At 41.5% G+C, this 15,737-nt stretch overlaps 1 long non-coding RNA gene across 1 annotated transcript in view; it reads right to left on the reverse strand.

Moving 5' to 3' along the window:
• LOC118146778 (uncharacterized) overlaps nt 1-15,737 on the reverse strand; it is a 292,952-nt gene that overhangs the window by 59,288 nt on the left and 217,927 nt on the right. Inside the window, exon 4 of the long non-coding RNA XR_013525587.1 lies at nt 1,860-1,986. This is a non-coding gene — a long non-coding RNA (uncharacterized LOC118146778). The remainder of the gene's footprint in view (nt 1-1,859; nt 1,987-15,737) is intronic.

Genomic DNA, 15,737 nt, shown 5'->3' on the forward strand with positions numbered 1-15,737 from the left:
GGTAAGTTTAGGTTGCCTATTAGATTTCTATTTCTTGAAAAATTCTCAATTTAGTCCAATATTTACTCTTATTAAGTAAATTAAATGAGGTTTCCTATGTCATGCTCTAGAAATCCAAGTTTCTACCTCTAAATCCTGGACAAGTTATCAATTGTTCTTTAAAGGTGATAATGAGGCCAAATGCAGTGGCTCACACCTATAATCCCTGCACCTTGGGAGGCTGAAGTAGGAGGATCACTTGAGGCCTGGAGCAGAGTTCAGGCAAGGAGGAGATTCAGCAAGGAGGAGATCAAGGCTGCAGTGAGTTCTGATTGTGCCACCCATTCCAGCCTGGGTGACAGAGCAAGATCCTGTTTCAGAAGGAAGGAAGGAAGGAAGGAAGGAAGGAAGGAAGGAAGGAAGGAAGGAAGGAAGGAAGGAAGGAAGGAAGGAAGGAAGGAAGGAAGGAAGGAAAGAAGGGAGAGAGGGAGGGAGAGGGGGAGGGAGGCAGGCAGGAAGGGAGAGAGAGAAAGAAAGAGGGAGGGAAGGAAGGAAGGAAGGAAGGAAGGAAGGAAGGAAGGAAGGAAGGAAGGAAGGAAGGGAAGGAAGGAAGGCAACTAGCAGCACAATGTCCGATTCTGCCTCCTAAAAGCATTGCTAAGTAATTCACCACAACTGAGACATACACAGATGTTAAGCTCTCCTGAAACATCACTGTGAAGTATCTGGAAGCTTTTTAGATTAATGGCATTTTTAAAATCCTGTATTCTAAAAATCCAATGCCTGATCTTTACTACTATCTCCTTCAGTTTATGGCATTTCTCTCCTGAGGAAACAAACTCTAAAACATTATTTTAAAGCATAATAGATTGAGTTATCAATCCATTAAAAAGAAAGCAAACCCTCTCTAATTAACAACTGTTCACAGAAAAATTACCCACTGCTGCAGGGCTAGATAAATGCCAGCCCAAAGTTTGAGAAATTGCACCAGTAACATGTTCCAGTTCAGTTATTTAGCCCTCACTCAGCCAAGTAATTGATGTCTGGTCATTCTGCCTGGTGGATGCTGACAGAACGGGACCGATTTCTCCCTAGACCAGACTGAGATCATAAGCAGCTTCTGGACGGTGACTCAAGGGACAAACGAGTTAACAAGGCAGGTTCACAGAGCAAACATGTCCCCAGACTACTCCCCTGAGCAAAGGGAAACAGGGCAGCCATCCCCATGGGACCAGAGCAGTTTCTTTCCTGGTCACCTGCCAGCCTCTGGCCGGGAGTTTGTACCCCAAAACAGCCTCTCTGACTTAGTAAACCTCTCCATTTCTAGATCCAGAACCCACAGATGCAACTTTGTGTTTCGCAAAAAGAAACTAAGTGGTGATTTCTCCCTTTCCTGTTAGCAGAGGTAATTATGACAGGGAAAATGGTCATTGCTTAAAAAGCCTATCTTTCAATAATTGATTGAGTGCTTCATTTCATGCTATTTCATGACCTTGATAGCTAAATGATGATTGAATGAAAGATTTTTAAGTGCTGTTACTTCATATTCAAGAAGCATGAGGAAATGTATCCTTCAGATGCTCATCTCCACAGGGAAGTGGGGAGAATTTCCTAGTCTGAATGACTAGGGAGTGTAATCACAGTCCAGGGACGTCGCATTTCAGCACAAGCCGAACAAAGAACTAGATTATGCAGTTCATTAGCATCACACATCCAAGTAGATCCCAGCCATCCAAATCTGCTTTCGTTCAAAATTGCTGTTTGTGTAACTTCAATAATACCATAGGACGTAGTGATATAAACATCCTATTTGGTAGAAAAGCATTCATAGAAACAAAATCCCAATGCTGAGACTGAGAAACATCAAAGAAACACCTTGCCTTATTTGGATGCTCTCATGGACCCTTGCTGGACAGCTGACAACTGCTGGGCTCTGTCTCATTTTGACGGCAATTCAGCAGGCAGAACTCCTAGACACCTAGGAATTAGCAGCAGGCGACTTTCTCTCTGAGAATAGATAATACAATATATTGGTCAATAGGACCCGTACTGTTAGGATTTAAAACACACACAAACACACACACACACACACACACACACACACACACACACACTTGTGGGTGTTTTCAAGTTGAAAGGGATCTTTGATGACCATCTAGTTCAACCCAAGACCCACCTTGGGTCACATGGTTAGTTAGAGGCAGACTTAGAACATAAAACCAGGTTTTCCGGACTGCTGATTCAGAGCTCTTTCTACTTCATTGAGCTGTCACATAGGGAACAGATTTTAATCATTTAAGTTTTTTTGCTTCTTTTTTTCATCAACATAGCATTGATTATTTTACTGTGTACACCTGAAACTTTGGGGTTTTTGATGTGTGAGCTGTTTACCCCTACAGATAGGGATTTTTTTTTTTTTTTTTTTTTACTCTGAGCTTTTTCTGTTTCCATCCTTACCTTGCCCATCACCCTGAATGTGAACCAGACATGCTCTAGGGGCCTGGAAACAATAGGGAACAAAACTGATGTGTTTCTTTCTTTATGGGGCTTCTAGTGTAATCTGGAATTCAAACAAACCAAGCGAATTATTACCATCTGAGCCAGTTCTATGAAGAAAACTGCCAAGATAGAGATAACATTCAAGGATAATATTTGTCTCTACAAAAAAATTCAAAAATTATCTGGGCATGCTGGCACATGCATGTAATCCCTCAGCTGAGATGGGAGGATGGCTTGAGCCTGGGAGGTCCAGGCTGCAGTGAGCCATGATTGTGCCACTGCACTCCAACCTGGGCAACAGAGCAAGACTCCGTCTCAAAAAAAAGGGGAGGGGGGCTAAAGACTGCCAGCAAAATCAGAAACAACCATTTGTTAAATAATTTATTTTATGTTTGTGGAAAACAGAGATGTTTCTCTCAAGGGAATTACAATTTTTCTTAGAGAAAATATGTGATCCTTATGGCAGCTATTTAAATTTATTCTTTATTTCAACTTGGCAAGTGTGAATAAATGCCTAATACATGCAAAAAACTGAGCACAAGGAGAATTTAAAAAATGAATAATACATGTTCTCCTCTACCTTAAAAACTGTGTTAGTCAAGGCAAGCTAGGCTATGCTGCAGTAACAAGTAACCCTAAAATTTCAGGGCCTTAATATAGTAAGAGTGTATTTCTCACTCACACAATTTCCAGTGTGGATTGGCCGTTCTCCTACAAATACAATTAATTATTGGACAACACAGGGTGCCAAACCCACATGCAGTAAAAAATCTGCATATAACCTGACTTCCCCAAAATTTTACCATTGACTGGAAGCCTTACTGATAATATAAACAGGTGATTAACACATATTTTATATGTTACTGTATTATATACTGTATTCTTACAATAAAGTAAGCTAGAGAATAGAAAATGTTTAGAAAATCATGAGGAAGGTAAAATATATTTACTATTCATTAAGTGGAAGTAGATTATCATAAAGGTCTATCATAAAGTTGTGTTTGCATGATTAGGCTGCGGAGGAAGAAGAGGAGGGATTGGTCTTTTTGTGCCAGGGGTGACAGCGGTAGAAGAATTGGAGGAAGTGGAAGGGGAGGCAGGAGAGACAGGCACACTCGGTGCTGTAAATTTTACTGAAAAAAATATTATGGATGTAGCAATTCAACCCCATGTTGTTCAGGGTTAAGTGTAATTAATGAGAAATCCTGTCTACTTTCACCTTATGATGCTGGCCTCTATCTATAGAAGGTGAAGAGAGGACTGGAGGCTTACCTGAAATATTTTAAAAGGCCAATCCTGGAAGATGCTTACCATCACTTCTACCCCATCATATCAGTCAGAACCCAAACACATAGCCTCCAACTAACTTCAAGGAAGACTAGGAAGTGAGGTCTCCCTGTGTGTCCAGAAAGAGGAAATGGGATTGCTGAAGATATAGCTGGTTTCTATCCTAGGAAGCTCTTCATTTAGTGGCCCAGAAAGATCAGCAGATGCAAAAATACCTTTATTATTAGGAGGGCCAACTGTAAAAAGTATTAAAGAGAGGCGGAAACAAAGATGGGAGCTTGAGATGAGACTGATTAATTCTGATTAATTAATAGGGCTAGATAGCTGATACAGGGAGGCTGCTAGAGGAACTGGCTTGATCAGGGTGTGAATGCATGAATGGATATTTAAATGGTGGACATAAAGAAGTGCAGTTAGACAAAGGCACAGATGTCAGCAGTTCATACCAGGCAGAAATCGTGAAGGACTTGGTAAGACTGGAGGAAACAGGAGTGGAGGACAAAGAGGGGTCAGATTTCCAACCAAGGGAATCTTGGGTGTTTTTAAAAATAGCTTGGATTTCATCCTGCAGGCAATGTGACACCAGAAACCTTTTTGGTATATGTGCTGCCAAAGTGAGCACAACCATGAAAGCTTTTTGAATAGGTAGCGACATCATCAGATTTATTTTTTAAAGAGAATTTTTTTTCCACACATTTGATTGTTGGCTGAGGTTGGTGGGAAACTTAATGGCTGATAATTAGGGATGTTGCTGTTTCGTAACAGGCAAATCTTTTCTTCCAAGAATTTAAAACACTTTGCATGCTTAGCAGAAGCTCATTAATCTTCAAAGCCTTCAAGAGTGGCACAGATGAATCCAGTATTCCTATATGACCCACTTTACTGAACTGGTAAAACTGCGTGCTGACAGCACAAATGATCTGTAGGAAGAGTCGCACGTTGTATGATTTGTCAGCCTTGTAGAGAACTCTGTCCAAATACCACTGGGAGAACAAGAGCAACATGACAACCCCACAGTGTAGCCCAAAGTACTGAAATCAGATTGCAGGGATGTACAGAACACCCTTATGAATGTTGTCATCAGAACCTTTGGATTCCAGTTTTAGCTTGTTACTGATCAGCTAATAACAACCCTTATCTTAAACTATACCGAAAGGTAAATACCCACTTCTTCATGGATTCTCAACCTACTGCTGCTTTATAGTATTGAGACATTCCTTTGTTACAGTACTTTTCGAAATACATGGAAATTTAGCTTAAGCCCTAACATAGATGAAGCTATTTTAGTTTCTCTGTGCCTCCTCTACTAAGGTCCCAAACCAATGCTTTTCTTCCCCAAACACCCAGTCTGGCCACTGTTGGTGGGAGTATAAATTAGTGCAACCATTGTGGAAAACAATGTGGTGATTCCTCAAGGATCTAGAAATAGAAATACCATTTGACTCAGCAATCCCATTACTGGGTATATACCCAAGGATTATAAATCATTCTCTTATAAAGACACATGCACACATATGTTCACTGTGGCACTGTTTACAATAGCAAAGACTTGGAACCAACCCAAATGCCCATCAAGGATAAACTGGATAAAGAAAATGTGGCACATATACACCATGGAATACTATGCAGCCATAAAAAAAGGATGACTTCATGTTCTTTGCAGGAACATGGATGAACCTGGAAACCATCATTATCAGCAAATTGACACAAGAATGGAAAACCAAACACCACATGTTCTCACTCATAAGTGGTGTTGAACAATGAGAACACATGGACAAAGGGAGGGAAACATCACACATTGGGGTCTTTTGGAGGGTGGGAAGCTAGGGGAGCAATAGCAGGGGGTGGGAGTTTGGGGGGTAACATTAGGAGAAATATCTAGTGTAGGTGAAGAGGGGATGGAGGCAGCAAACCACCAAGGCATGTGTATACCTATGTAACAATCCTGCAAGATCTGCGCATGTACCCCGGAACTTAAAGTATAATAAAAAAAAAAAAAAAGAAGAAGAAGAAAACATGGCAACATGAAAATCCAGATTTTATATGATCTTTCTTCAGAGAAGTTCATTGTGCTTCACTTGGGTAAAGTCACATTTGGTTCTCCACCCAATGGCCAGTTCTTTCCTCTCTCCTTACAGTTAAGAGTCCTGATTTTATACAGATGTTTACTTTTTTCTAACTTGACTCAGGAGCAAACCCAAATTAGTCTGATCTAATCATGACCACCCTGTGCCTCTTGTCAGCAATGAGTTTGGGGTCATCTAGTCCTGGCCACTGGGGCATGAGCAGTGGCCTCCTGGGGACCATCTTGGAGATGTTACCTTGATTTTGAAGAGCAGTAATGCAGACATCTGTTCCTCTTCTTCCTTTGATTGTTGTGTCAGGATATGGTGCCTGGAACGATAGTGGCCACCTTGCAGCTCTGGGGGGCCCAGTGGAAGCAAGGAAGGAAGACAGGAGGAGCCCAGGGCCCCAGTGACATTGCGATGTCACTGACGTAACCAGACCCAGAGTTGGGCTACACCAGAACCTCATTTGTAGGAGATGATCTCGTTCGTTCGTTCTTCTTTCTTTCTTTCTTTCTTTTTCTTTCTTTCTTTCTTTCTTTCTCTTTCTTTCTTTTTTCTTTCCCTCTTTTTTAAACTTTTATAAGTTGTTCAATTGGGAGTTTTCTGTTACTTGCAGAAGAAGCACCATAACCAGTGACAATGGTAATTTTCACCATCCCAATGAGAAAAGCGTATGGTCAAAGCAGAGCCCTTGTATTATAAAACTCTAGGATAGAATATGATCAGTGCCCCTAGAGTTGTACAAAGCAGGTTCTAGAGAGCAGACAGTGAGCGACCGGCTTGCTGCAGGCCATGGAGTGGCTCAGCACCAAAGCCAGAAAGAATCAAGCCAAGACAGTGGCTTCTCTAGAGAGCCAGCTAGAGTGTCCAGCCAGGCGCACCAGGCTCTGGTTCTTTTTGGTTATGCCTTTGACCACTCAGCATCTTTAAGCTTCAGCTTCTCTCATTTATAATATACGCACCTTGCGGGTTGCTGTGAAAATATGAAATAATACATGGTGAATTATCTAGCACAATGTTTACTGGTCCTTTCAGGAAAGGGCAGCTTTTATTTTATTTTATTTATGTATTCATGCTTGTTTTTTGAGACAGGGTGTCACTTTATCACCCACACTGGAGTGTAGTGGCATGAACACCGCTTACTGCAGCCTCAGCCTCCTGGGCTGAATTGATTCTCTGGCTTCACCCCCCCCAAGTAGCGGAGACTACAGGCACACGCCACCACAACCAGCGAATTTTTGCATTTTTTTGTAGAGATGGGGTTTTACCATCTTTCCCAGGCTAGTCTCCAACTCCTGAACTCTACCGATCTGCCAGCCTCAGCCTTCCAAGGTGCTGGGATTACAAGCATGAGCCACTGCGCCTGGCCAGCAGCTTTCATTTTAACAGGTGCAGCAATTCATAGACTTTTTCTCCCTCAGACCCTTGATGGCAGCAAAGAACCTCTGGTCCATTTACCCTCCTATTGTCACTTGATACTCCAAATTCACAGGACAGAAGGGAAGAACATGGCTCCATGGATGAGACTCAATTCAAAGATATCATTAGTTAGTCATTAATTCGTGCCTGACACCCACACCCAAGTTCATACAGTGCCATATCATATCTGGGAAAGCTCAGATGATCAGAAGAGTTCCTACAACCATACCTAAGAAGCTATTCTCTCAAGCTTTATTGCCACTTACAAACTTAGAGAAAAACTAGCTTTGTGAGAGTCATTTTAATTGAGTACTGTGCTCCTTTGTACACATACCCCCCCCGTCCCCATTAATTTTTTTTCCAACTACTTGTTAGCCTCCAGTCTGAGAGAAGGAGGATAAAAAAAACCCTGGCGTGTTCTTGCTTTGAATGATAATTGTTCATTAGAACCCAATTTTATTGTAATTGTACAATTCATTATGCTGGGCACTTCATTAGAAGCATTGTAAAAATTCTGACAACTTGAATATGTTACATTGAATATAGAAATGAATCAGATTTACAGTTCCACTGTTTCTTGAGGGTATTTTCTAATTAATATACATCTGAGAAGTCAGAAAAGGGGGAGTCTCCATATTTTATTCTGGGGGTCATGACTGGAGATGTGCTGTGTGTGTTTTTTTTTTTTAAGTAACATTATTTTGAAATAGGAAGCTTTCTTTAGAACAGAAAGAAAAAGATGACCCATAAACCTGAAATAGTCACAATCAGGCTACGTCTGTCTTTATAAACACAAGCAGCTCAGCATTATCAGCAACTAATAACCAAATTTTTTTAGAGGACTTTTGGGTAAAATCCTGTGAAAGACTTTCAGGTAAAAACAGAAGAAGATTGATTATTTTCATTTATTTCCTTTTCCTATTGAAAGCCAACAAAAAGAACAGTAATGGGGCTTAAACAGAGCATACGCCTATAAGGACAAAGAAAATGATGGAGGAAACCAGAACAATGCAATTCTGGAAGCTGGAGGGAGAAGGACACATTCAGCTGACTTTTCAGACCGAAAACTGCAGACTTCTCAGCTGGTAGAATGGGAGGTGAGAAGCAAACTTACTACATTGCAGAACACCCCAAACACTCAGGAACCGATGGCTGCAGTCATTGTGGGCAAAGGTGGGACTATAAAAAATCAGCTGTGAGTCTGCTTAGGAAGTATTTGTATTCCCAGTTTTCTCCTTCATCCTGCACAGCTGAGGCACTGCCCATCATCCACACTGACACGAGTTGAGAGGTTTCTAATCTCTGGAGAGGGTGAAGCAGAGTTTCTCTGGACTAGGAGACTAGAATTAGCTGATAGCAAAGATACCATATAAAACAGGGGGAATGGATATTTACATATTTAATGACAAGAGCCTTCCTACAAGCCCTCTTAGGTTACCAAAATACTGGCAGCCAGGCTTAGACCCTAAGCATGAGATTGAGAGAGCCTTCTTTGAGGGATCTGACGACTCCGAGGCGACGTACCAGAAGATATTGCTCTCAGGAAGTCCTCAAGAATTCAGCTGGTCAAAGCAGTGGTTCTGGATGTGTGGTTTCCTGATCTTTAGTGCTGAGGTCACCTGGGAGCTAGTTAAGCATGCACATTCTTGCCCCCTGCTCCAGACTGACTGAATCAGAAACACTGAGCCTGAGATTTAGGTTTTAGCAAGCCCCTCAAGTACACACTATAGTTTGAGAACCACTGCTTGTCAGCAAAGCTTACTATGAATGCAAAGTTTCCTTGGAATGTATATCTTACATATATTGATTGATGTCTTATGTCTTCCTAAATTGTATAAAACCAATTTGTGGGACCGGGAGCAGTGGATCTGCCTGTAATCCCAGCACTTGGGGAGGCCGAGGTGGGCAGATCACCTGAGGTCAGAAGTTTGAGACCAGCCTGGCCAACATGGCAAAACTCCATCTCTACTAAAAATAGAAAAATTAGCCAGGTGTGGTGGCAGGCACCTGTAATCCCAGCTACTCAGGAGGCTAAGGCAGGAGATTCACTTGAACCGGATGGGCAAAAGTTGCGGTGAGCCAAGATGGCACCATTGCACTCCAGCCTGGGCTGGACAGAGCAAAATTCCATCTCAAAAAAACAAAACAAAACAAACAAGGCATCTTTCAACCACTTTTGGCACACGTTCTCAGGATCTCCTGAGGGCTGTGTCACAGGCCATTGGCCACTCACATTTGGCCAGAATAAATTTCTTCAAATATTTTACAGTTTGGCTCTTTTTGTTGACACATCAGATGTGGAGATGAAATAAACATAATCAAAGATGAGGGTAAAACAAAGACATTTGGAAGCATGCTGGGGTTTCAGAGCTCTTGGGTTGAGGGGCTAAATGTTGTCAAAAGACTTGGACAGTGCTCGCTGTCATGGTATTAAGTGGCCTTTCAAAGTTGAGTTGGCAAAGTAAGCACCCACTTAAAAAATTTATAGCAAAAAATGTAGAATTAGCCTAGGTGCCCATCAATGGTGAACTGGGTAAAGAAAATATATATACACACCATGGAATACTACACAGTCATGAAAAAGAATAAAATCATGTCTTCTGCAGCAATGTGGATGTGGCTGGGGGCCATTATCCTAAGTGCATTGATACAGGAACAGAAAACCAAATACTATATGTTCTGACTTATAAGTGGGAACTAAACACTGATCACATATAGACATAAATATGGGAACAATAGGCACTGGTGACTAATAGAGAGGGGAGGGAGAGAAGGGTTGAAAAACTACCTACTGGGTACTTTGCTCAGTACCTGGGTGACAGGATCATTCTCATCCAAAACCTCAGCATCACACAATATACCCAGGTAACAAACCTGCACATATACCCTCTGAATCTAAAATAAACATTGAAATTAAAAACCTTATGTTTGATACCATTTTCAATAACATTTTACAAGACTTACTCTAAATGTAAGATGAAGAAAATATTACTTGCTCCTATGTTATTTTTATCATTTTTATTTGCAATGATTTGAAGGATTGAGGGAGATCAGGAACGTGGGCCTGTGGTTGGTCCTGCATGCTGGGGAGATGGCAGGACAGAGGCATTCTTGGCAATGGGTAACCTTGAAGGCTGTGCGCAACCCATTTCAGCTGTCTCTCACTGAGCCCCTGCATTAGAAACGGGCCCCTTAGAGCCACTGTGTTGCAACACTGCTTTGTCAAAGCCCTGCTCTTAAAGACATTTGCCAGAGATTACCCAGTCCTGATTCTCTTTCAGAGATCCCTAAATTTGCCAGAGTAAGTATTCTGAAAACAACACAATGACATACTCCTTTCTTTCTCAGTTTCATTGTGCTGAGCCTTAAGACTGACTTTTTGTGAACATATATAGCGTGGTGGTTAGGAGACTGGGCCTTGGGGTGAGATGAAAATGGGTTCACAGCTTGACTGTGCTATTCCCCAAGTAGGTGATCTGGGGAAAGCCATCCAGAAAATGGGACAAATTAATCTCTCTCAACTATTGGTTGTGAGGATTGGATGAGATAATGTACACAGTGATTGACCACATTAAATTCTCAATCAGTGACTGATCATTGATAAAACTAACCAGAGACTTTCTAAGAGTTTCCTTCTAGAATAAAGCATGAAGAATTTTTCCCTCTGAGCTTATGTATCTGGGAAACAAGGCAGAAATTTCTAGGTGCCTTTGTTTATATTCTCCCCTTCTCTACCTCCCATATTGGTCTGGAGACAAACTGAGTTCAATTTCACCAAAAGCCTTAAATGCCCCCTGGCATGAATTAGAAGAAAGCAGGCACTAATATATGATTAAAGAAAATTTAAAAGACAAACTGAAATGCAACTATAAAGTATTTTATGTAGAAATGGGTCCCTAATTGCCTCTAACTTTCACCAGCTTGAAGCTTGATAATCTGTCTTATCACCAGGGTAATAAAAAGGACAGTAGGCATTATTTAGTTGAGTGCTTACATGTATTAGGGTCTTTTCTAAGCAGATAACTAAGGCTTTCTTATTTAATCCTCCTGGGAATCTTAGGAGGTATGTACATTTGATATTCTCCCTTTGAAGATAAGAAAATTGGGGCTTAGAGATAGTAACTAACTTATGGGGGCAGACAGCGGCTCAGTATATGGGAGAACAGACCACCAGTTTGTGTTCTTGAAAATGTCAGCCTCACACAGTAATTTCATTGGCTCCACCTTTTTTGTCCTCTACAGCTTCTAGAAAAGGGTTGGGAAATGGTTAGTTGCCTTCTTAGTTCCAGGTAGCTAACAGAAAACTATATATATGCACAGGAATATTTCTCTGCATAGCAGTAGCTGGACCATAAGTACACTGAGCCAGAGAATGTGGGAGGCCAGTAAAACGCTCTGATTTGGCTCTAGTATTTCTCTTCCACCCTTCAAACCTTCAGGGCCAAGGACTTGGCTTCAGGTTCTCTTATTTTTTCCAAAAGGAATGCAGAGAAAAACAACCACTCTAGCCCTGCCAATCACATTTATTCACTTCTTAAAAAAATGAACCTTAAGTTACCTCTTTATAAAATTATTCCCAACAGGTACATCAGGAAGAAGCCTGAACTAAACGATTTGCAAAGTACCAACCAACTCTGAAATTCTGGGACTCTGTGATTATGTAACTTATTGTTATATAAAAGATAAATGCATCACAGATTTTAAGGGAATCCAGAAATGTCATTTACTATTAGTACTTTCCTGAAATCCCTTTTAGGCATTGATAGTTAGAGTTGCATTTCCATGAAGCTGAGGAGACATTAGAAGGGAATGACCTTGAAGTGGCCTAATTTGGGTTCCTCCATGGTTAGCTGAGCACTCTTCTTTGACCACTGCCATTAGGACCACAAGGAGTGGCTAGAGAGAGGGTTCGACTGAGAGGAGACATCATGGGGAAAGCAGGAGCTTGGAAAAGAAACCTGCCAGGGGTCAACTCTCAGCTCTGCTACTGATTCATACCGCCACCCTAACCTCTCAGTTTTCTCATCTACAAAGTGGAGACAATACCATCCTCTTCACAGGGCTGCTGTAGGAATGAAGGCATCCACTTAGGTGCCAGCACACGCACAGTGCCCATCCCGAGGTAAGCACTGTGTCATCGGTAACTGTTAATAGCAGTAGCATTGGTCAAAAAGTCAAATTGCCCTGCCTGTTGGAAAGGCTCACAGTGTATAAAGCAGGACTGGTGGCAACTTTCATGGACATGGGATTTCACTTTTATCAGCAGTGACTTCCATGGATTTACAGGAACCAAACTAGGGTGTAGTTAGGGCTATCTGTATTGTCATTTCAAAAATCATATTTAATTTTTAACAAAATTTATTATCAATTGGACTTACTGGTTATTATCAATTATAAAAAATTTTCTGAGAAGTAACGTTAACCCAGATTGGCTTGGTCATCTTAGTGGTGATGGTTCATTCCTATGGCAAGTAGCTTAAGGATAAGGTGGCTGGAACATTGCAGAAAAGACAGAAAAACTGAACATCAATGGTGTGCACTGATGACTTTTAAGTTTCTCGAGATTCCAAACAGGGACAGATCTTGGGATCCCAAATATGCATCACAGATCTCTAAGCAGCCCTGGGAGTTTATCATTTTTGCTTTAAATTTCTCTGGTCTTACAGATTATCCATTGAGTAATTCAGAATCTATAAACAAATATTAGAAACCAGCCTCCTCCCATTTATTAACTTACAAGTTTCCCTTGGTGAGTTTTCTTAAAACTTGGTTCCTATATATAATTTTACCCATGGAGCTCCCTGGGGAAGACCTATTCCCTGATCTTTGCAAGGAAAGCAAATGCGTCCTAAACTCATCCCTGTGACTGCAAATTCTAGGCAAGGAGGCAGCAGTGCTACTTACAGATAAGAGCCAGCATTTGCAGAGTTAATGTATCAAACTCACAAAATTCAAAAAATTTCCATGCAAAGAAGAAGGAGGGAGGACAAATGCCTGCTAGGCTGGTGCATTCATGGAATTGATGCCAGTTCCAGACCTCAGAGAACTGGACACTTAGGCGCTTCATTGGGATTGCTCAAGTATTGACATAGCCTTGTAAGCTGAGATCCTTCAAAGGAGCAAAAAGAAAAAAGATGTTTAGAGGAACGATTGCAGGGAGGTTTCCCTTGGGTCCTAGTTGCCCAGATGAGTTAGCATCAAACTCTTGCCCTGGAATAGGGTTGTGAGAGTTGAGTTTCTCAGCCTCACACAATGATTGCAGTCAATATGGAGACTGCCTGGTTTTCATTTGGAAGAAATTTACATTTGATCTCACCCTCACCCCTGAATTTCCACCCTCCGATCAACTTAACTCTTAGCATTCTGAGGCCCACATATTTGAAAAATGCCTTCACTGTTCTTTCCCCTGGCAACTTGACGATAAAAATTCTCTCTCAATCTTTCTTTCATCCCAAGCAAAACCCTCCTTCTTGAGTTCACGCTGGTATCAATAAGGGGTTTGGTGGAAGCCAGGGAAATGAATTCACACTAGGAAGCAAGTGGCTGATTGTGGAGCAGTTGTAACATTTCACAAACTCAACCATCCCAGTTACACAGTTTCAGGGTTGAAAATTTAATGTCTGGAATGATGGCATTGAATTCACAAAGACGAAGGGCAAAACAGAAGACAATTACCTCCATTTCCTGTGCTCCTTAAGCTGTACCTGGAAAGGAACTGTTTGATGGTAAGGAAATGGTACATCTGGGAACAGCAGATCATACTGTTAATATTCAGAGCTCCACAATGACAATGGACGAGAATTGTGGAAACCTCAGGATGGAAATGCCGGAAAGAGACTGTGAGCCCTCTCAGGGACTGCTCATTCCCAGGACTTGTTCCAGGATTTCCTGGGCGTCCCTTCACAGGTTCCAAGGGATGGGCCTCCTGTTCCTATTAATTCTACATTCTCCTCTTCTCCCTACTCTCAGTGCTGACTTAGGAGCCGCTTATTCTTTGTGAGCATGAGGGAGAGTAGTATCCCTTGATGATGGAATTTTGACATTGGAATAGCAAATGTTAAAATTTATTGAAGGCTTACTATGTTTTTCTACTGCTCTAAATGCTTTATTTCATTCATTCATCAAGTATTTCTGGAGTGCTTCCCCTGTGCCTCCACTTCTAAGTGGTATTTATTCATTCATTCATCTAGTGCTTGACTTCTTATGTGTCAAATCTTATTATAAATGTTTTTCATTCATTCATTCACTCAGCAAGAATGTATTAAGTGTTTCCTATGTTTTATATAAAATTTGTTCATTCATTCATTAATTCAAGTATATTTCTGAAAGGCTCCTCTACGCCAAGCACAGATTTAGGCTCTAGGAATACAGTGATGACCCACACAGAACAGCTGTCTTTATGGAGATGATACTCTATTGGGGGTTTCCAGGCAAAACACAAATAAACAAACAAGAAAAAAGAAAGTACATCAGACAGTATTGAGTCATATGGAGAAAAAGAAAGCAGTGGAGGGGAACAGATGATGCAGGAGGTAGATATTGCTGTAATTAGGCCTCATTGATGAGGTGGCATTTGAGCAGGGGCCTGAAGGATGTGAATAAGAAAGCCAGGACAAAATCAGCCAGAGGAAACCAAGACACCAAGGTGTGAGCAGCTTCACATATTGAGAAAAAGGAAGGAAGAAGGAAGGAAGGGAGGAAGGGAGGGACAGAGGAAGGGAGGGAGGGAGGGAGGGAATAAGGGGAGGAAGAAAGGAGTGATGTGAACAAGGAGGGTGGTGTGTGGAACCAGAGGTAGCCGAGAGAGAGAGCTCGTGTGGGACCTTGCAGGGCTCTCGGAGGGCACAGGCTTTTACTCTGAGTTGGACAGGGAGCACACAAGAAAATTGTGAGCATAGGCATGACATGTTTTAAAAGCCTCCTCTAGTGATGGATATGGTAATTAGCTCGATTTAATCATTCCACATTAAAACATCACATTGTACCTCATAGATGACATGATCATTTGTCAATGAAAATAAAATGAAAGCACCCTTTAGTTGCTATGTTGAAAATAGACTGGGACATCAGGGTGAACCCCAAGGGTCTAGTTAAATGGCTACTGCAATAATCCAGGCATGAGGTGATGGTGGCTCTGTGGTAATAACAGTGTAAGTGGTAAGAAGTGTGGTTACACTTTGAAGGTAGAGCCCACAGGATCTGCTGATGGATTGAATGTGGTATATAAGAGGAAGACAGAAGTCAATGATGACTCCAAAGACTTTTTCCTGAGCAACTAGAATGATAGAGTTGATATTTACTGAAATGGGGGAAACTGCCCAAGAAGCTATTTAGGGAAGAGGTGAAATGAGAGTTTGGGTTTGCATATTATTAACTTAGAGGTGCTTATGACAGATCTAACTTGAGAACTTGAGGGAAGCATTGGGTAAGTCTGCAGTCCATGTGAGAGTCCAGCCTAGAAATATTAAGGTGGGCTTAGATGGC

The sequence above is a fragment of the Callithrix jacchus genome, chromosome 13, assembly GCF_049354715.1.
Source record: "Callithrix jacchus isolate 240 chromosome 13, calJac240_pri, whole genome shotgun sequence".
NCBI lineage: Eukaryota > Metazoa > Chordata > Mammalia > Primates > Cebidae > Callithrix > Callithrix jacchus.